Raw genomic sequence first — 22,712 nt, forward strand, 5'->3', positions numbered from 1 at the left:
GCGGGGAACACAGACTGCATTATGGGGGACACAGGCTGCATGATGGCGGGGAACACAAACTGTATTATGGGGGACACAGGCTGCATGATGGAGGACACAGGCTGCGTTATGGAGGACACAGGCTGCGTTATGGGGGACACAGGCTGGATGATGGCGGGGAACACAGACTGCATTATGGGGGACACAGGCTGCATGATGGAGGACACAGGCTGCGTTATGGAGGACACAGGCTGCGTTATGGGGGACACAGGCTGCATGATGGAGGACACAGGCTGTGTTATGGAGGACACAGGCTGCGTTATGGAGGACACTGGCTGCGTTATGGAGGACACAGGCTGCGTTATGGAGGACACAGGCTGCGTTATGGAGGACACAGGCTGCGTTATGGGGGACACAGGCTGGTTGACGGCGGGGTGTTCTGTAGGTGCAGTCATGATAGACAAACTTTGAGGGGCCACAGCTTGGGCCCTGAATGGGTCCAGGGTCCCAAATTTGGCACAGAGATAGGAGAAGTCTACTTCTGGGGGCCTCTGGTATCCCTGTGCCAAATTTGGTGCCCCTAGCCCCCAAGGTCAGCTTGGTGCAGTATGGCAAGCTTGGAGTGGGCACAGTTGCAGGACCATAGCTCGTGCCCCAAACATGTCCGGGGATTCCAAATTTGGCACAAAGGTAGGGGATTTATAGAGAAAAAGGAACTTCATGATACAAAACAAGTTTGCTCAGGGAGATAAAGGTTTAGTGGACTTTAAAGGCACATATTAAGTAGGCAAAAGACTACCATAAGTATAAAAAACATATATTCTTTTATTTAACCGAAGTTTTTTTTTTTTTTTTTTTTTTTTTTTTAAAAATAGAACAAAAGTTCAAGAAGCAAAACTATACAATGACATACATATTATTTGAAATAAGAACATTCATCATATCTATAGGTCAAAATATTAGATACACAGATATTGTAGTAGTTACACTTTGTGAGTATTAGGATCGTGGTCTGAAGAGGTCGACGCGTTTCGCCTTAGCTTCTTCTGGACCTCAGACGCTAATATACAATTTTATCTCTCTCAAAATGCAGAAAAACCGTGTGATCCGTGGTCATCAGTATCAGTATATCATATTGATCATAGAGTAGTAAAAAATAGGCGGGAAGTGAAGAGGGAGAAAAAAGGCCCAAAAACTGGTGGAATGGGCCACCTCAAATTCCCACACTGGAATCTATCGAGGATTCAGGTCGGGGTCAGAGTAGTGATATGGAGGCTGCTATTGGCTGTATCACATGAAGGTCTTTGTATCCTTCTGTCTAATCTTAGACCATATTGGGATCCAGTCCCCTTATAGCAGTAGATATTGATGTCTTGTAACGTTAGATGGAAAAGTTCCCCCCAGATTTGTAGTGTATCCGATAGTAGAGTATATTCCAGTGTAAAACAATGGTATTATGGATATTACAGCTGAAATTGCTCGTATCCATGGCGGGATACGAGCAGGCTGATGGAGGCTCTTGGCGCAGTCGCCCCCTTTTGAACCAGATGACTATACCTTTTCTATCCCTGGGAACTATATTCACAAGCAATTTCAGCTGTAATATCCATAATACCATTGTTTTACACTGGAATATACTCTACTATCGGATACACTACAAATCTGGGGGGAACTTTTCCATCTAACGTTACAAGACATCAATATCTACTGCTATAAGGGGACTGGATCCCAATATGGTCTAAGATTAGACAGAAGGATACAAAGACCTTCATGTGATACAGCCAATAGCAGCCTCCATATCACTACTCTGACCCCGACCTGAATCCTCGATAGATTCCAGTGTGGGAATTTGAGGTGGCCCATTCCACCAGTTTTTGGGCCTTTTTTCTCCCTCTTCACTTCCCGCCTATTTTTTACTACTCTATGATCAATATGATATACTGATACTGATGACCATGGATCACACGGTTTTTCTGCATTTTGAGAGAGATAAAATTGTATATTAGCGTCTGAGGTCCAGAAGAAGCTAAGGCGAAACGCGTCGACCTCTTCAGACCACGATCCTAATACTCACAAAGTGTAACTACTACAATATCTGTGTATCTAATATTTTGACCTATAGATATGATGAATGTTCTTATTTCAAATAATATGTATGTCATTGTATAGTTTTGCTTCTTGAACTTTTGTTCTATTTTTAAAAAAAAAAAAAAAAAAAAACTTCGGTTAAATAAAAGAATATATGTTTTTTATACTTATGGTAGTCTTTTGCCTACTTAATATGTGCCTTTAAAGTCCACTAAACCTTTATCTCCCTGAGCAAACTTGTTTTGTATCATGGAGTTCCTTTTTCTCTAATTAATAGGATTATGGCACACAAGGGTCAGCTCAACCAAAAACCCCCCTCTTTTCTATAGTAGGGGATTTATAGTTCCTCTCCAACCAATAACAAAACCCCACAATTTGCCGCCGTCATCCAGCCTGTGTCCCCCATCATGCAGTCTGTGTCCCCGCCGTCATCCAGCTTGTCCCCCATCACGCAGCCTGTGTCCCCCATAACGCTGCCTGTGTTCCCCGCTGTCATCCAGCCTGTCCCCCATAACGTAGCCTGTGTCCCCCATCACACAGCCTGTGTTCCCTGCCGTCATCCATCCTGTGTCCACATCATGCAGCCTGTGTCCCCGCCGTCACCCAGCCTGTCCCCCATCATGCAGCCTGTGTCCCCTATCACCCAGCCTGTGTCTCCCATAAGGCAGCCTGTGTCCCCCGCCATCATCCAGCCTGTGTCCCCCATCAAGCAGCCTGTGTCCCCCATCAAGCAGCCTGTGTCCCCCATAATGTAGCCAGTGTTCCCTGCCATCATCCAGCCTGTGTCCCCCATCACGCAGCCTGTGTCCCCCATAATGCAGCCTGTGTCCCCATCACACAGCCAGTGTCCCCACCATCATGCAGCCTGTCCCCCATCATGCATGCCCCCCCCCACCCCAGGCACCATATTTGAAGGGATTTTTCATCTTTATTGTTGCACTTTAAGCCTCATTAAAATCACTGCTCCTAAAAAAATGATTGTTTTTAAAAAAAATGTTTTGCATTGATACATATCCACCAGGGCAGTACCCCGGGCCCCTAACCCTTTTATGGCCAATACTTGCATACAAGCTTTCAAAATAGGATATCAATCTGATTAAAGAAAAATTGGTGGCTTTTAAGGAGAAAGACGAATATAAAAACAAGTCTGAAGCCCTTAAAAAACACCTAGAAAAAGAAGAAATGGAGCAGAGAAATAAAAAAAGGAAAAAATCTTCTAGGGATCTTAGTGACTATAAATCGCAAAGTGTCTTCAAATGGCAGGCAACCAAGCGGAGTGAACCAGCCAAGGAGGACACTTTGGCGCCTATGGAGGTCACCCCGGTTGAGGCCCCAGATACTCCATTACCTGGAGAATCTAATGGTGTACAAGCATTTTCCCCTTATCCCCAGCCTGTTCAATGGACCAGCCGAGGCCGGGGAAGGGGTCAGGGAAGAGGGAGAGGTAGAGGGCGTCCATCCCAGGTGCAAGGCCAAAGAGATGTACCGCCTATGTTCAATAGGTTTACCCCTTTGGCTAATAACCCCCCCGAACCGGAACGTTATATTACCAATCACCCCCAGGAGAGGGAAAGGGGTCCGTTCCGTCCAAATGGTCAGGGGATCAATCCTTATCCAAATGGCTATCAAGCACCTTTCCCTTATCAGGGAAATAATGGTTATGGGAATGGTTACCCTTCAGACCAATATAATCAGGGACCTCAACAACGTTTTTTCAGGGGGCCACCCCGAAGAACAAAAGACAAAAAAATGTAAAAGGGGGACAAGAGGGGGGAGGAGACTTCAATTCAAAAAGAAGGCGGCTTTAAAGGACGATGGGCTCTTTAATTTGAGCTCAGCTCCCATTTCCTCGGATGAGAGACATGTGCTCAATCGAGGGTTGAAGTTTGCCCCCCCCCCAAACCACTTAGTAGATTCGATACTTTTATCGATCTTCAAAAATATGTGAGAAAGTTGAGCATCAAAAGACATTTTACCAGTAATCCTATCTCACCCAAACAGGAGTATATTATGGGAGTGAGGAATACTCAATTCTCTAATGCCTCCACGTTTAACCCTCCGGGGCCCCTGGCACCATCCTTGATCGTGTTTAGAGACCTGGTAGCGAGAGATTTAGATCAGTTGCAGATCAAAAAGTGTGGAACGGATCTCGCTTTTAATAGAGGTCTCAAGACACTCAAGGGGCGTAAAGATATTGTTGTCAGGCCCGCGGACAAGGGGGGGGGGATTGTGATCCTTGACTCAGTAGCTTACGATCAGGAGATGATGAGACTTCTATCTGACTAGGAGACCTATATCCCCTTGCGGGGTGATCCCACTAAAAAATATAGAACAGCTTTAGAGATTCTGGTAAATGAGGGGTTCGACAGAAAATTGCTCACCAGGAAGGAAAAGGATTTCCTAGTACCCAAAACACCTAGGATTCCAGTCATATATTTTTTACCTAAGGTGCACAAGGATCCTGTTTGCCCACCCGGGAGGCCCATTATAAGCGTTATCGATTCCGTTACCTCCCGGGTGGGTAAATATATCGATTTTTTCCTGCAGCCCTTGGTCTCCAAGATGCCCTCCTATCTCAGAGATTCGATGCACGTTATGAACTAACGTATCGTCCCTGTACACTATTATTTCCCATGACCACGGTTTGGAAGCGGTGTCCTATTATTTAGGACAAAATATCCCTCTGAGCTTCCAAAAGGACTATCTGATTTCTTTGTTAAGTTTCGCTACAGCCCATAACTACTTTTGGTTCAAAGGTGACTTCTATCTGCACAATAGGGGTGTGGCCATGGGCGCAAAATTTGCGCCCAGTTTGGCCAACCTTTTTATGGCCAAGTGGGAGGAGGATGTCGTCACAGGTGTACCTAGGCCGGAGCTTGTACTCTGGCGTAGGTACATCGATGACATCCTCCTCTTGTGGGATGGCTCTCCTGATTCCCTTAAGGAGTTCATGGCCACTCTTATTCAAAATGATAGAGGTATCCATCTGCAATATGAATTCAGCAGTTCCGAGATTCATTTCTTGGATTTGAGGATAATGCTTCAGGAGGGTCAAATTTTGACATCTACTTTCTTTAAGGCTACTGACAGGAACGGATTCATAGATACCACCAGCTGTCATCATGCTGCGTGGTTAGAGTCCGTTCCTGTCTGTCAGTTCCTACGCCTCAAGCGAAATTGCTCGCGGAGGAGTGATTTCCTCAGAGAGACCTCCATCTTGAAGGAGAGGTTCCTTGAAAAGGGATATAGTGAGCAACTTTTGGATGATGCCATTCTAAAGGCTGATGAGCGAAATAGGGATGATTTGTTACAACCAAAAATCAGGGAGAAAAATGAGTCTTTTGGTTTTGCGTTTTTGTCATCCTATTCTACACAGCATTTTTCTGTCAAGAAAATTCTTCGCCGCCACTGGCATTTTTTGAAAAGTGATGGGGTACTGGGCCCTTTGCTTCCGGAGCAGCCTCAGGTGGTTTTTAGAGGGGCCCCACCTCTGAAACTTCAAGTAGCTCCTAATGTGAGGGACCCCCCTAAAGTAACCTCCTTTTTTCAAACGTTGGGAGGTTATTTTCCTTGCAGGAAATGCTCCATACGCCAGTTGAACCACAATAAAAACAGGCGAATCTGTTCTTTTACCTCTGGCTCCACAGGTCAAGATTTCACCATCAAGCCCTTCATATCTTGCACCACAAGGTATGTGGTGTATTTGCTTAGGTGCCCCTGTGGTCTTGACTATGTTGGCCGCACTATACGTGAGCTCCATGTTAGACTCAAGGAGCACGTGGCCAACATAGTCAAGGGGTTCCCAAAACATAGTGTCTCAAGGCACTATGATCAATGCCATCAAAGGGACCCTAAGGGGACCATTTTCCTTGGCATTGACCGGTTCTCAAAAAATTGGAGGGGTAGTAATATGACCCGGGGGGTCTCCAAGTTGGAGACCAGTTGGATATACAGGTTAAAATCCTACACCCCCTTGGGTTTAAATATAGAATGGGATATAAACGCCTTCATTATTAACTCTTGATATGATTTTATAGTGTGTTTCCTATATCCCAAGGGTGTTTTCCTGTGATCAGATTGACATTGATGAATATTTTAGTCAGTTTTTAATATTTTAATATTTTTATACAGATTGCCAGGGAGATCATTTTACTATTCCGTCCAATTTCTTTTTAATATGACCAATTTTAGTCTCTATTTATGTATTTTATGTATTTAATGTGATTCATACCTGGTTTACCGCTTTGTGAAGAGAGTGTGGCATGTTTCTCCTACCTGCGGTTTGATGTGCCACCACTAGATGGAGCCGTGATCACTGAATTGCTGTAGGTAGCTTTCATTTTAGATATGGATATTAATCTCCTATTTGTGAATAAAGAAGTTTCTTTCCTTTTATCAAGTTCGTCCCATGTTAAGTGGTAGACGATGTAAAGAGGTTGTTATACTTCCACATCTCTCTCCTATCAGCCATATCCGGTCGGTGGAACGCAAGTGGACCGTTTCCGGGTACGGGTGATTAGTAGTACTTCCACCGTCTCGACTGCTATATATTCGGCGTCGCCGCCTTGAGACCACACCCCTTGACGACGTCAGTCTCTGACGAAACACGCGTCGGGTGGAGCTTACGGCGACGCACGCCACACGTGGAAGGGACACGGCGGCCATTTTGATGGTGGGATGCAGCAGCATCCAAGTCTAAGGAGGAGAAACTTGCAACGCTCTCTAATAGCGGCTATCCAGTAAGTTCTTTTTAATCCTTTGGGGCCAATAAAGTATTAGCAGTATACACTATGAGGCGGTGTTCTGTTTCTTCTTTTGGGGACCCCATGTGGAGTGGAGATTGCCTGCTATATTGATCTATTCAAGGAGGGAGCAGTGAAGGATCCCGGTTTTCCAGGGCTCAGGCACCATCATGCGGTTATGACCTTTGTGATGAGGGTCACCTACATTTGGTAAGGACCAGTGTGTGCGGTGTCTGGTGGTGGTATATTACTGAGGATCTTCACTATCCAAAGATTTTTTTTCACATCATTTTATGTGGATAACCTAAGGACTGCTGTTTCTCCTCTGAAGTTGTAAAGACATTCTGTGTAGACAGTTTAAGATTAGCGCTACATTTTTGCTATATATTTCAAAATAGGAACCTTTAATTTTTCAACAAGTTTGGGTCCTATAGACTTTAATAGGGTTAATGGTTTAGGTCTGAACTTTTTCCATGTTCAAAAGTTCTGGTGCCTTCCGAGCGGGGGGGGGGGGGGGGGGCTTTAACCCAACCCTATGTATTACACTCCCAGAGATGGATGACAAGTTCAACAGGGTATACACAGAATATCAATAATAATACCACCGATGTTTGATGATGATACTAGTTATAATGATGATATAGTGATTATAAAATGATGATATTAATTGAGTCTATTCAGAGCCCTAGGCTGTTCTCATCATTTTAACCAGCTCAGTCTTCTCTTGCAACAGCCCATTACTGTTAAAGGCCGCTTCCAGTCTCAGATACTCCCCCCCTCCCGTTCCACACAACCACCGGGCTTTTCTAGGGATTTTCCCCATGGCAAGATACCCCCATAATGGAAGACATGTATGGGTCTGATAAGGTTAAGGAGGGGGGGGGGCTGCACCCAGGCTGCATGCTGAGGTGCCCATATAAAATATATACCAGTCCCCAGTTGTCTATTATAGAATTTGGGGGCTCCACATAATCTTTTTTTCATGGGGTCCCCTTTAAATTTATACTAGACCTAAAGGGCCTGGTAAAAATGTAGGGGGGGGGGGACAACTTTTTTTTTTTATCTTTTGAGGGCGCTTTGTTTAAAGGGCTGGGAATTCTGGGCAAGCAAATGCACAGGAATGGGTGACACCACTTGTTGCTAAAGGCATGGCGCAGAATCCTTAACAACCTTGAAAGTAGAAGGATCAGATGACAGCTCCGCTTTAAGCTGGGAGCAATTAACGTTCTGATATGTTTCCTAAACTTTGATTTTATTTTTATATTTATATACTGTGTATTTTATTTATTTATTTTTGTTTTCAATTGCATCTTAATGTTTTCTGTTTTACTGGGTTGGTCATCCACATTCTGCAGCCTAAACAAAAGAAGTCTAATAGATTCCTCCATCCACGCTATACACCTCAACCCACAAAAGAAAATACATTTCAGCCCTACAAAATGCCCGAGTATAGGGGCCATAGACCCCTCCTGCATTCTCCTGATATATAGAAGAGTACATACGTCTGATCCATCTTACCTCTCTAATGTACTGGGGTGACCTTTCCCCTCCACTCTCTGCTGTCTCTCCTCTGTAGTCTGATGTCTCCTGGTGGAGTTTCCTCCACTCTCTGCTGTCTCTCCTCTGTGGTCTGATGTCCCCTGGTGGAGTTTCCTCCACTCTCTGCTGTCTCTCCTCTGTGGTCTGATGTCTCCTGGTGGAGTCTCCTCCACTCTCTGCTGTCTCTCCTCTGTGGTCTGATGTCTCCTGGTGGAGTCTCCTCCACTCTCTGCTGTCTCTTCTCTGTAGTCTGATGTCTCCTGGTGGAGTTTCCTCCACTCTCTGTTGTCTCTTCTCTGTAGTCTGATGTCTCCTGGTGGAGTCTCCTCCACTCTATGCTGTCTCTTCTCTGTGGTCTGATGTCTCCTGGTGGAGTCTCCTCTGCTCTCTGCTGTCTCTCCTCTGTGGTCTGATGTCTCCTGGTGGAGTCTCCTCCACTCTCTGCTGTCTCTCCTCTGTGGTCTGATGTCTCCTGGTGGAATCTCCTCCACTCTCTGCTGTCTCTCCTCTGTGGTCTGATGTCTCCTGGTGGAGTCTCCTCCACTCTCTGCTGTCTCTTCTCTGTAGTCTGATGTCTCCTGGTGGAGTCTCCTCCAGTCTCGGCTGTCTCTCCTCTGTGGTCTGATGTCTCCTGGTGGAGTCTCCTCCACTCTCTGCTGTCTCTCCTCTGTGGTCTGATGTCTCCTGGTGGAATCTCCTCCACTCTCTGCTGTCTCTCCTCTGTGGTCTGATGTCTCCTGGTGGAGTCTCCTCCACTCTCTGCTGTCTCTTCTCTGTGGTCTGATGTCTCCTGGTGGAGTCTCCTCCCCTCTCTACTGTCTCTCCTCTGTGGTCTGATGTCTCCTGGTGGAGTCTCCTCCAGTCTCGGCTGTCTCTCCTCTGTGGTCTGATGTCTCCTGGTGGAGTCTCCTCCACTCTCTGCTGTCTCTCCTCTGTGGTCTGATGTCTCCTGGTGGAGTCTCCTCCACTCTCTGCTGTCTCTTCTCTGTAGTTTGATGTCTCCTGGTGGAGTCTCCTCCAGTCTCGGCTGTCTCTCCTCTGAGGTCTGATGTCTCCTGGTGGAGTCTCCTCTGCTCTCTGCTGTCTCTCCTCTGTGGTTTGATGTCTCCTGGTGGAGTCTCCTCCACTCTCTGCTGTCTCTCCTCTGTGGTCCAATGTACTATACAGGTGGAGTCTCTCTTCTTCGCTCCCTGAGCTGGAGCCAAATTTATGACATAGCAGGAAGAATGAGAGTGACTGAATCAGAAACTATTCTCCTCCCTATTGAGACGATGTAACATTTTAACTAATTACATTACTACAACTTCCTTTTGGAAAACATCAGTGACACCCAGAGCATGGATCATAAGAAAGAATACTGTGCAGAGTCTATATATACAGAGTAAGAACAGATACTGTAGTAGAAAAAGCAACAAAGAGGGGAGGGGAGGGACCAGACATAGGGAAGAACAGATACTGAGAATTACCATGAGAGAGAGAGAGATACAATCATAGTTTATTATTATTATATAGGATTTATAGAGCGCCGACAGTTTATGCAGTGCTTTACAACTTGAGGGTAGACAATACAAATACAATACACTTTAATACAGTAGGAATCAGAGGGCCCTGCTCATTAGAGCTTACAATCTAACAGGGAGGGTCAAGACATACAAAAGGTAATAATGGTGGGGGATGGGCTAAAATAAAAGTATAGTTGTTAGGTGGTTGCCAGATAGATTTCTCTGAAGAGATGTGTTTTCAGGGATCGTCTGAAAGTGGACAAAGTAGGAGATAGTCGGACAGATTGGGGTAGAGCATTCCAGAGGATGGGAGAGGCTCGGGAGAAGTCCTGAAGGCGAGCATGGGAAGAGGTTACAAGGGAGCTAGAGAGCAGGAGGTCCTGGAAGGAACGAAGAGAACGAGTTGGCTGGTATTTTGAGACCAGATTAGTGATGTAGCTGGGCACCAAGTTATGGATGGCTTTGTAAGTTATGGTTAGTAACTTGAATTTAATTTGCTGGTTGAGTGGCAGCCAATGGAGGGATTGGCAAAGAGGGGTAGCAGACACAGAGTGGTTTGCAGGGTGGATGAGCCTGGCAGCAGCATTAATGATGGACTGAAGGGGGGATAGTCTCTTTAAAGGTAAGCCAATGAAAAGATAGTTGCAGTAATCAAGACGAGAGATGACCAGGGAGTGAATTAGAAGCTTTGGGGTATCATTGGCTAGGGTAGGAAGGGACGTATCTTGGAGATGTTGCGGAGGTTGAGGCGGCAAGCTTTGGACAGTGACGGGATGTTGGGCCGAAAGGATAATTCAGAGTCCAGGATTATACCTAGGACCTTGGCATGGGTGGACCGGTTGATAGGTCTGCTGTTGATGTTGACAGAGAAATCAGGGGAAGAGGACCGTGGGGGAGGAAATATCATGAGCTCGGATTTGGATAGGTTGAGTTTGAGGAAGTGATGTGACAGCCAGGCTGATATGTCTGTTAATAAGCTGGTGATGCGTAAGGAGATTGAAGGAGTGAGCTGAAGGGTGGAGAGATAGATTTGGGTGTCATCAGCGTAGACATGATATTGAAAGCCATGGGAGGCAATCAGCTGACCCAGGGAGGAGGTGTAGATTGAGAAAAGGAGCGGTCCTAGAACAAAACCTTGGGGGACCCCGACAGAGAAAGGAAGAGGAGAGGAGGTAGTAGAGTTGTAAGTAGCACTGAAGGTGCGTTGGGATAGGTAGGATGAGAACCAGTGAAGAGTACGGTCATGGAGGCCAAGGGAGTGGAGTTTTTTGCGGAGGAGGGGGTGGTTTACTGTGTCAAAGGCAGCAGAGAGGTCCAGGAGGAGTAGTAATGAATAGTGTCTATTGGTGTTAGCTGTTATTAGGTAGTTTGTGAGTTTAAGGAGAGCAGTGTCAGTGGAATGTTGAGGGCAAAATCCGGACTGAAGGGAATCAAAAAGATTGTTCTTATTCAGATGGTCGCTTAGTTGGTTGTAGACCATTTGTTCGAAGAGTTTGGCGGAGAAGGAGAGTAAGGAGACGGGGCATAGGTTGTGAAGATTGGTGGGGTCCAGTGAGGGCTTTTTAAGGATGAGAGTGACTAATGCATGTTTTAGAGAATTAGGGAATATTACAGAAGAGAGGGAGAGGTTGAAGATGTGAGTTAGAGAGCATAGAATAGAGTCAGAGGGTGAGCGTAGCATGTGCGAGGGAGCAGGATCCAGGGGGCAGGTGGTTAGATGGGTGTTAGATAAAAGTCCAGAAACCTCATTAATACTAGCAGGGTGGAACAAGGGAAATAATGATTGTACCTGTGAATATGGATTGTAAGGTGGGGGAGGTTTCTGCATATTGGAGATCTCCTCGCGAATTGTATCGATCTTATTTTTTAAGTGATTGGCGATCTCCTGGGCAGTGAGTGAGTTAGAGGGTGGAGTTGGTGGAGGACAGAGTAAAGAGTTAAAGGTAGAGAAGAGATGACGGGGACTAGATGAGCGTGATAAAATAGGTTTGCTTGGCATTGAGGAGGCAGGAATAGTATTTTAGGAGGGCAGATTTATATTGGTTGAAGTCTTCCAGGGACTTAGTCTTACACCACAGGCGCTCAAGACAGTGGCTACCTTTTCTGAGACTACTGGTGTCATCTGTTTGCCAGGGTTGTGGCGGTTGGGCCGAATTTTGCGTGTAGTGAGGGGAGCGAGCTTGTCTAGGGAGGATGACAGTGAGCTGTTATAGATGGAAGTGGCTAGACAGGGGTGAGATTTTGTCATATAGATGGTCAGTAGCAGAGTAGAGCATAGAAGGGTAGAGGTGGCAAAGGTTTCTACGGGTAACTGTTAGGCGGTTGGAGGGAGAGGAGGTGGAAGACAGGGAGAGTGCAAAACTAATAAGGTGGTGATCAGAGAGAGGGAGATGTTTGTTGGAGAGGTTTCATGGAGTGCATAGATTGGAGAAGACAAGGTCAAGGGTGTTGCCAGTGGAGTGTGTAGGAGACTGTATTCATTGCTTCAGGTCAAGAGATGAGGTTAGGCTGCAGTAGTAGTATTAGCATTAACAGGGATATTGAAGTCGCCAAGAATGATTGTGGGGATTTCAGAAGAGAGAAAGTAGGGTAGTCATCAAGGGGGCCGATAGATGACAGCGATTCTTCAAGAAACAGGAGAAAATAAACAAATGCAATGCACCTCAAAAGAAGAGAATGTCAGAGAAGGAGGTGGGTGAAGTACCTGATAGGTGCTGTATGGGGCTTGAAGGATTCCCACTCCACCTCCCTTCCATCCACTTGGTCAAGGGGAGTGAGTCCAGAGAAGGGCGCCATGGGAGAGTGAAGCAGGAGAAGTAGTATTGGAAATATGAAGCAAGGTTTTGGTGATGGCGAGTAGGTTAAAGTAATTTGTGATGAAGAGGTGGAGGGAGGTGGGCTTGTTACAGACAGAGCCGGCGTTCCAGAGGGCACAGGAGTAGGGGAGACTGGTATTGGGAAGAAGAGGAATGGAGACTAGGTTCTGTGGGTTGCGGCTGCTGGCAGAGGGTATAGGGTGGTGGGAGCATGGTGAAAAGCCAAATGGAGGCCCTGGGTTTGGGGACATGTCACCAGAGGCAAGGAGAAGGGTGAGGGAGATAATGTGGGAGTGCAATTTATATGAAGGGACATGCCTCAGAGTCCTGGAGGTTTTCTCAGTATGTGAATATAAAAGTAGCAAGAGTTGGTAGGAATAGTAATAGGGAGAGGACAGAAGACGGGCTGATATATATATAAGCTATGGGGTGGAGAAGAGGGATAAAGGTGAGTGAGTTTGAGAAGAGAGGACGCAACTGTCAGCAGGAGTGGTAGAGAGTACATGTTACAGAGTGTGCAAAGAGCTGAATAGAGAGAAAAGGTCACCTGCAGCCTGGTTGGTGCTTGTTGGTGTAGTTTGCTGTGTATGTTCACCTCATGCAATCGCTGAAGTGCAGAGCTTGAAGTGCATATCACTTGTAGAAAGAATCACTTAGAGAGAGAAACCTTAAGGAAAGATGCCCTGCAATGTGCTCCGCCAGCAATGTGCTGACCCTTTAAGGGTGTGCTAAATTTATACTGGTATAAGGGTGGGGGTGGAAATTGGTTAATTAATCATGAGTGGATATAAAGATGCCTAACAGAGTGGACCTTTCACATTTAAAGTCAGACTGGTAAGGGGCAAGAATGACTATAAAGATAAGGCCTACTAAAGCATTATTAGACACTTCAGAACAACAAAAACATCATGGTAATGCACACAGGGCAGCAGATAAAAAAAGGCCACATACCAAAAAGCACAAATACACAGAGAAAGTAAACAGGTTCCAGTTGCAGTTAAGGGTGAATGTCTTTTAGCAGCTTACACATACATGTGGAGAGACAGAGAAGAGATGTTCAGATGAAGCAGAGCTTGAAGTGCATATCACTTGTAGAAAGAAACACCTAGAGAAAGAAGCCTTAGGGAAAGATGCCCAGCAACATGCTCCCCCAGCAACATGTTTAAAACATTGTTCAGACAGGAGATAGAGAGATACAAAATAACATTGTTTATAAACATTGTTCAGACGGGAGATCAAGAGATACAAAGTAATATTGTTTATAAACATTGATCAAACAGGAGATAGAGAGATACAAAGTAACATTATTTATAAACATTGATCAGACGGGAGATAGAGAGATACAAAGTAACATTGTTTATAAACATTGATCAGATAGAAAGATAGAGAGATTAGCTGCCATTTGCATTTGATGTGTTTTTTTTTATAATAAAAGGAGAAGTATAACCAAAGCTTCCTTGGCTGTACTTCTCATGTGGCTCACAGCAGTGCAGTTGGTTTTTCACCCTGGTGACCCGTTTTCGCTGTCAGCTGAGGTCACTCAGCTGGTCCAGGCTGTGGAAAGATTCTGACTTTAAAGTCAGGATCCACCCAGATGCCTGGACCAGCAGCTAGCTCAGACTGTCAGCGAGGTGCTGAGAGCCTAAAACAGTTTCGACTGCCTCCTCCACAGCCCGGCGCTCCAGAGCATCAGAGCAGAGAGCCAGTGACTGACAGTGCTCAGTGAAGGCTGAGAAATGAGCCATCAGCATTGTTTGATCCCTCATTTCTCAGTCTTAGAAGTGGCAGAGGACAGATGCAGCATTGGGTTGATGCTGCATCCACCTTGATAAGTTTGGTTTAAAAAAAAAATAGAAAAATAAAACGCTTCTTTTTAACATTTGTTCCTATTTAACCTCTTCCCGCCAGTCATATAGCAGGATGGCAGCCGCAAAGTGGTTGCGCTATCCTGACTGGGCGTCATATGACGTCCAGCAGGATAGCCCACTCTGACACACTACATCCCTGATCCGGGTAAAGAGCCTATGATGTAGGCTCTTTACCATGTGACCAGCTATGTCCAATCACAGCTGGTCACATAGTAAATAGGAAGTGCTGTTGATTGGCTTTCCTCAGTTCGTGCCTGACAGGCGCGAATAGAGGAGAACCGATCGGCGGCTCTCCTGACGGGGGGTCTGTGCTGGTAATCAGAGCATTGATTACCAGTGCAGACCCTTGGGGAATGCCACTAGAGCCACCAGGGATTACCCATTCATGGCCACCAGGGATGCCGACCCATGACCACAAGGGATGCCCACCCATGCCACCAGGGATGCCAATCAGTACTCAGGGAGCCTGTAAGTGCCCTCCTCATCAGTGCTGCCCACCAGTGCCCATCATTGCCATTTATCAGTGCCGCCCACCCGTGCCCATCATTGACATGTACCAGTGCTCACCATTGCTGTCTATCAGTGCCACCTATCAGTGCCCATCAGTGCCGCCTATCAGTGCCCATCAGTGCCACCTATTTGTGCCCATCAGTGCCGCCTATCAGTTCCCAGCAGTGTCCCTTAGTGCTGCCTATGAGTGCCCATCAGTGCCACCTATCAGTGCCCATCAGTGCTGCATATCAGTGCTGCCTATCATTGCCCTTCAATGCAGCATATTAGCGCCTCATCATCAGTGCCACTCCATCAGTGCCACCCCATCAGTGCCTCCTCATCAGTGCCTGTTAGTGCGGCCTCATGAATGGTCATCAGTGCAGGAAAAAACTTATTTATTTACAAAATTGTACAACAAACAAAAAAAGCTTTTTTTTTTTTCAAACGTTTCGGTCTTATTTTATTTGTTTAGCAAAAAAGAAAAAAGGTGATAAAATACCACCACAAGAAAGCTCTATATGTGGGGGGAAAATTACATAAATTTGGTTTAGGTACAGTGTTGCATATGCAACAGCGCTAAATGCTGAAAATTGGCCTGGGCAGGAAGGAGGTGAAAGTGCCCGGTATTGAAGTGGTTAAACCCTGATTAACCCTTTGTTTACCCTAATCAGCCTTAATTACCGTATTTTTCGCCGTATAAGACGCACTTTTTCTTCCCCAAAACTGGGGGAAAAAGTTGGTGCGTCTTATACGGCAAATAAACATTTTTCCTGCTGCCTGTGCTGAGTCCTGACGTCCAATGGGGGCCGTCAGTCACGCACCGTCACCGCCCGATCTCCTTCCCGCCGGACCGAGAGAGCCGCCGAGAGAGCCGCCGTCAAAGAACGAAGACAGAAGAGGACGAGAGGAGCAGCGCCGTGGACGGTTCCAGGAATCCCGCCGCCGTCAGAAGAAGAGGACGAGAGGAGCAGCGCTGTGGACGTCTCGCAGGCAGCCCAGGAGAGCAGGTAAGTGAGCCGACCTGTGCCATGCCTGTACCACCACCTGTGCCATGCTTAAACCACCACCTGTGCCATGCCTAAACCACCACCTGTGCCATGCCTAAACCACCACCTGTGCCATGCCTATACCCTCACCTGTGCCATGCCTATACCCTCACCTGTGCCATGCTTAAACCACCACCTGTGCCATGCCTAAACCACCACCTGTGCCATGCTTAAACCACCACCTGTGCCATGCCTAAACCACCACCTGTGCCATGCCTAAACCACCACCTGTGCCATGCCTATACCCTCACCTGTGCCATGCCTATACCCTCACCTGTGCCATGCCTGTACCCTCACCTGTGCCATGCCTGTACCATGCCTATGCCATGCCTATACCATCACCCGTTGATATAAAATATTTTACTGCAGTATTTGGTTCAGAATCTTTTTTTTCTAGATTTTCCTCCTTTAAAATTGGGTGCGTCTTATATGCCGGTGCGTCTTATACGGCGAAAAATACGGTAACTCCTATGATTTTCTGCATTATTTTATTTTTATCTTCTTTATATAACATAGGTTATATGTGGTAGAAGGACTTTTCAGAAATGTGTTATTAGTATAATTTGTGGTTTCCTGTCCTTGGAATGTCTTGTTGTGCAATGTATGGGGTTGGTCAGTCTCTATAATCTGCAGCACCAGTCGTGTCACCGGTCAGCTGATTCACGTTGTGAAGTATAGGATTGTAGAATAGAAAAAGGATGCAGAGTGTCATCTTTTTTTGCAATTTCCAGGCAACCTTGTTTATTTTCCTGAAAGTATTATTATTATTGTACCATATTCTTTAATACAGTCCCAGAGACAGATGACAAGTCCAGCAGGGTGTACATGGACTCTTCCTCTTATCATTTTAGCAGCTCACTTTTCCCTTGACTTATCTCTTTCCCTTCATTCACTAAGATTTGTATAAAGCTGATTGGTTGACCAGATTAATTATTTTTGATCTTACAACGTTCTTTGGATTCCATCTCTCCTATGACGGCTGCATAAACAGGTCTGAAATGCTGCAGGCCCATCCTGAGGTTCTGGACCATACCATCTAAGGAAAAATGTAGTGTTTAGAACCCTCGTAACCAGTGCTGCTGTTGGAAATCACGGGGCCCTGTACAGCCTTCTTGGGGGAGCCCCACCTACACCCCCCGGGATGCAACGGCACTGACTTTATCCGCCTACATACCAAAAAATGAAAAAAAAAATCTCTCTTCTGTTCCCACCTCCTGGGCCCCTCTGTTGACCTGATGGGGACCAGAGAAATGTATTTTAAGCCCTGGCAAAGTAAAATCCACTTACTCATTGAGGCAGAAAGGAACAATAAAGCTGCCCTGGGCTCCTTGTTTAGCTGATGGGGCCTGGGCTCAGCACAACAGGACTGGTTGTACTGTCCTATTAGTGGCCCTGCTGGACACCTTCCTTCACCGTACATGGAAAAAAACGACAAAGCCCCTCCCCCACACATTTTACTTTTTCAGGCTGATTCAATGAACATTACTGACATTTGGGAGCTGAATGTTAAAAGTGACTTATCCCAGATAAGGGTCTAATATAGTTATTATTAGAGAACATCAAACAAAAAAAAGTATAGGGTTCCCCTAAAAATATATACCAGACCTTTATCCTTGATTAGCGTATTTTATGGATGTCAAGGAGAAAACACACATTTTTAATTCACATTTCCCTGCAATCTTCCTTTATTTAATAAATAATACAATGGGGGCACCCTCAAAATACATACTAGACCATTACCAAGGAGGATCAATGAAAATAAGAGTCTGGTATGTATTTGGGGGGGGGGGGGTCAACATTATATTATTTACATCATAAAATACACTTGCAGGGAAAAGGGAATTAACAGATTTTTTTATGTCTCACATTTGATATACATTAAAAAAAAAAAACTAACACAGGGTCCCCCCCAAAATCAATAACACACCTATCATATATTTACAAAAAATGTTGTATCTAAATTGTTAGTAAATGATGGATCCCAGCTGTCCTTCTGTTTCTAAACAATGTGGCCAAGAATTCCCTTTATTCTATATATATTATCCAAGATGAGGGTCTGCTATGGGTGTCAAGGGGGAACCCATACACATATAGTAAGAAGAAAATGGCATGCCCCCCACCCAAAAAAAATTTACACAGGACCCCTCAGATTTATTTTCAAAAATTAGTGTTAAAATTGTCGGCTGTTCCCAGCCGCTGTCCTTCTGTTTCTAAACAATGCGACCAAGGATTCCATTAATCTATACCAGACCCTTATCTTAGATGAGGGTTTGCTATGGGTGTCAAGGGGAACCCCATACACATATAGTAAGAAGAAAATGACATGGGTCCCCCCCCCCCAAAAAAAAAAATATAGACAGTACCCCTCAGGTTTATTTATAAAGAATAGTGTGTTTAAATTGTTGGTAAATGACCGTTTCCGGCCACTGTCCTTCTGTTTCTAAACAATGTGCCAGGGATTCCCTTAACTACTTCCTGACATTTACTGCAGCAGGCTGGCCCACCTGTACAAACTGACGTAGCCCTATATCGGTCGCACACTTGGTGCACACCACTGGCGGGGCTCTCCCGCCCCCACTAGGCAGCGGAGATGCCGATCCATGGGGCCAGGGCCGCGATTGCCACCAGGCCCCCATGATCGCTCCCTGCTGAGAAAGAATGACGGTCAGCTGATGTAAACACAGATGAACATTCTTCTCTCTGAAATGATCACAGAACGCCTGTAAACTTTCTATATAGAAACACAGGTCTCTATGGTCATTTCACAAGATCCACCCCCCACAGTTAGTAAACATTCCCCTAGGCTCACCCTTAACCCTTTGATCACCCACTAGGTTAACCCCTTCCCTGCCAATAATATTATTACAGTAACAGTGCATATTTTTAGCACTGATTACTGTAGTAATGTCAATGGTCCCCCCAAAAGTGTCAAAAATGTCAGTTAGGGGTCCGATCTGTCCGCCGCAAAATCGCAGATCGCTGCCAATACTAGTAAAAAAAAAATGTTATAAAAATGCCATAAATCTTTCCCCTAGTTTGTAGACGCGATAACGTTTGCGCAAACCAATCAAAATATGCTTAGTGCAATTTTTTTTACCAAAAATATGTAGCAGAAAACAAATTGGCCTAAAAGTATGAAAAATTTGATGTTTAATTTTTTTTTTTGGGGGGGGGGGGGGGAATGTTATAAAACAAAATGTGAAAAATATATATATTTTTTTCAGAATTGTCGTCCTTTTTTGTTTATAGCGCAAAAAAAATAAAAATTGCAGAGGTGATCAAATACCACCAAAAGAAAGCTCTATTTGTGGGAAAAAAGGACATCAATTCTATTTTGGTACAGCGTCGCACGACTGTGCAATTTTCCGTTAAATTAATGCAATGCCAAATCGCAAGAAAATGGCCTGGTTATTAAGGGGGCAAATCCTTCTGGTCCAGAACTGGTTAATTTATACCAGATCCTTATCCTAGATGAAGGTCTGATATGGGTGTCAAGGGGGACCCCATACACATATAGTAAAAAGAAAACTGCATGGCCCCCCCCCCAAAAAAAAAAATTCTACACAGGACCCCTCAGATTTTTTACAAAAATAGTGCTTAAATTGTTGGTAAATGACCATTCCCGGCCATTGTCCTTCTGTTTCTAAACAATGCAGCCGGGGATTCCCTTAATCTATACCAGACCCTTATACTAGAAATTTTGCACAAGGCTATATAGAAAGGGTGATAGTGTAGGCACCTTCATCCAATTTGAAATCAAAACAAAATCATGAGCATTCCGCAGGGCAGGCACGGGAGATAACCGGCTGGCCAAGATGGGGGAAAATGATGCTGAAGATTCACCCCGGCCAATCAGGCTCCCATAAGGGCACCGCTGAATCCCATGAAAGGAGGAAAGGGGCAGAGGGATTTTAATGGTGCCACAGAATTTGGGGTACAGCAAATAATAAAACATATATAATGATCCTGTTTTTTCTATAAAACACATTTTTTATTTCAAAAGATTAGTCGTTAAAAAATGTTGAGTATCATACATGGTACATTCATAATATATAAGATGTGCACCTAAAACACCAATAACAGTGTAAATGTATCCAAATGGGCTACGGGCTAATAGACATAATCCAGGGAAGGTTGTCAGACCAAGAATCCTTGCTAATAGGTAAGAATATGGTCCGTGCCCAAACAATGACTTGACATGTTCCGCGGATCTTTGCCACTTCCTCAGAAGTTCCTGTTTTGAAATGTACTCTGTGGTGAGCAAACAGAATATGAAATATCAATATCAAAATATACACAAATTAGACATTTCAGCATCAACTCTATATATGTCGCCAGCTATGGTCCTCCTATACAGTGCCACCACCACCAGGAGATCGTGAGAGGGAGAGGGATGACCCCAGCCACATCAATTAACCCCCCAGGCGGATGTGGTGTCGCCTAAGCAGAGACCGCCACCAAATCATGAGGAAATATATGAAGAAGTATATAAGTACATATATATCCCACCTGTGTTCAGTAACTGAAAACGGGCTAAATAGGTGGGGGGGATCTCTAAGCCAGTAGATTTACTGATACTCATAATCTGTTGATAAGAACAACATCCATCTCTGATTTACAAACTCTGATTCCTATAATAACGGGATGGGGTTAATCATTCAGTATAACATGTATAGCCAAATAATCTCAGCCTAAAATAAATAATTTCTACCCTCATAAAGCTCAGGATAGAGGTCAGATAGGATGAATGGGGAGCACCGGCGGTCAGGTACAGTCTCCATGGTCAGGCATAGCGGGGAGTTAAGCCACAGATGTTCAAAATGCCACTTAGATAGAAGGTCTCAGGATTTCATTGTATATCGGCATATGATGGAAAACACTGAGTGTCTTAATCTATAGATAACCCGCAATAAAAGATAGAACAGAATAATAAAAGAAAGATAAATTAGTGCCGAATAAAAAGAGCCGTCCATGTCTCCAAAATCCCCCTTGACCAAGTGCCACATCCCCTACCATCTCTACTTACTCCATCTAGAGACACAACGCCACCCCGACCACCGGTGATTACCAGCATCTGGGCGGTGTCCTATTAGGCGTCACAATCCAGACAGCAACCAATTCCAAGCCGCGGAATTGACACGCCGCACCCGCTGTCTAACTGCGCAAGCGTGAATTACGCACAGTACCTCTCTCCCGGACCATAGAGGAGATCTCCTCACTCCAGAACCAATGGGCCAGGGGAGTTGGCAGAAGGGAGCGGAAGCACCGCTCCACACATCCGTCGCCACCCCTCCAGGCAGCGCACATCCGCCAGTGGGGCCAGAGTGGCAAAGGCCCCCCTCTAGTGGGGAAAGGGGGTACCGCATGAGAGGGATCACCAACGCTGGCAACATATTATTGAAACCTGTAGATCATAAATACACACTTAAATTACTCAGTCTTTGTATGTTTATATGTACAGTATATTGCATAGTTGCCAACATTTGAAAAAAAATTTCCAGGGACACTTTGCAGCACAGCTATCAATTACTTACCACACCCACTTCCCCGAAGCTCCACCCACTCTGCATAATTAATCTCCGCCTACTTATGAGATTATAGGGTCTACTTCATAAAGAGAGAATTACAGGAAATTGAAAAGGGAATTGAAAACTTGAGGCCAAAGTAGCAGAGTTGGAATAATTCTCCCATTCAGCTGCACTACTTCTGCCTAAAGTTTAAAATTCTCATCGCAATTCCCTGCAATTCTAAAGTGTCAGCTTGTCGGAAGGTGCTCTGCCTCCCCCTGCTGGCGGATTTCGGAAAGTGCACCATGCTGACACCCTGCCTCCGGTGACACGTTAAGTTTGCGACAGGCAGGAAGAGTGAGCGGGCACCGAGAGAGAGGGACAACCTGCTGCCAGAACTACAACACATAGCTGGGGTGAGAGCAACACTGTGTGGAACAAAATTAAAAAAAAAAATATATATATATATTTTTTTTTAAATGATTTACATTGTCCCTGATTAACAGGGACAATGTAAATTACCTGGGACAGGCTCCTATTTGCCGGGATTGTCCTGGGTAAAACGGGACAGTTGGCAGGTATGATATTGTCCTATATCAATGAGTACTGTAAGTGTGTATTTATGATCTACAGATTTCAATAATATGTTGCCAGCGTTGGTGCTCACTCTCACCCCACCTATTTAGCCCGTTTTCAGTTACTGAACACAGGTGGGATATATATGTACTTATATACTTCTTCATATATTTCCTCATGATTTGGTGGCGGTCTCTACTTAGGCGACACCACAGCCGCCTGGGGGGTTAATTGATGTGGCTGGGGTCATCCCTCTCCCTCTCATGATCTCCTGGTGGTGGTGGCACTGTATGGGAGGACCATAGCTGGCGACACTGAAATGTCTAATATGTGTATATTTTATATTGATATTTCATATTCTGTTTGCTCACCATAGAGTACATTTCAAAACAGGAACTTCTGAGGAAGTGGCAAAGATCCGCGGAACATGTCAAGTCATTGTTTGGGCACGGACCATATTCTTACCTATTAGCAAGGACAACCTTCCCTGGATTATGTCTATTAGCCCGTAGCCCATTTGGATACATTTACACTGTTATTGGTGTTTTAGGTGCACA

General features: G+C 45.1%; 2 protein-coding genes across 4 annotated transcripts in view; both read right to left on the reverse strand.

Moving 5' to 3' along the window:
- LOC309553414 (phospholipid scramblase 3-like) overlaps positions 1–8,412 on the reverse strand; it is a 158,842-nt gene extending 150,430 nt beyond the window's left edge. Inside the window, exon 1 of the mRNA XM_082254603.1 lies at positions 8,328–8,412. The gene's annotated coding sequence lies outside the window, so the exon portion shown is untranslated. The remainder of the gene's footprint in view (positions 1–8,327) is intronic.
- LOC309553410 (phospholipid scramblase 1-like) overlaps positions 1–22,712 on the reverse strand; it is an 814,575-nt gene that overhangs the window by 72,065 nt on the left and 719,798 nt on the right. The window lies entirely within an intron of this gene.

Source organism: Pelophylax lessonae (assembly GCF_965119305.1).
Source record: "Pelophylax lessonae genome assembly, chromosome: 4".
In the NCBI taxonomy this organism is placed as follows: Eukaryota; Metazoa; Chordata; class Amphibia; order Anura; family Ranidae; genus Pelophylax; species Pelophylax lessonae.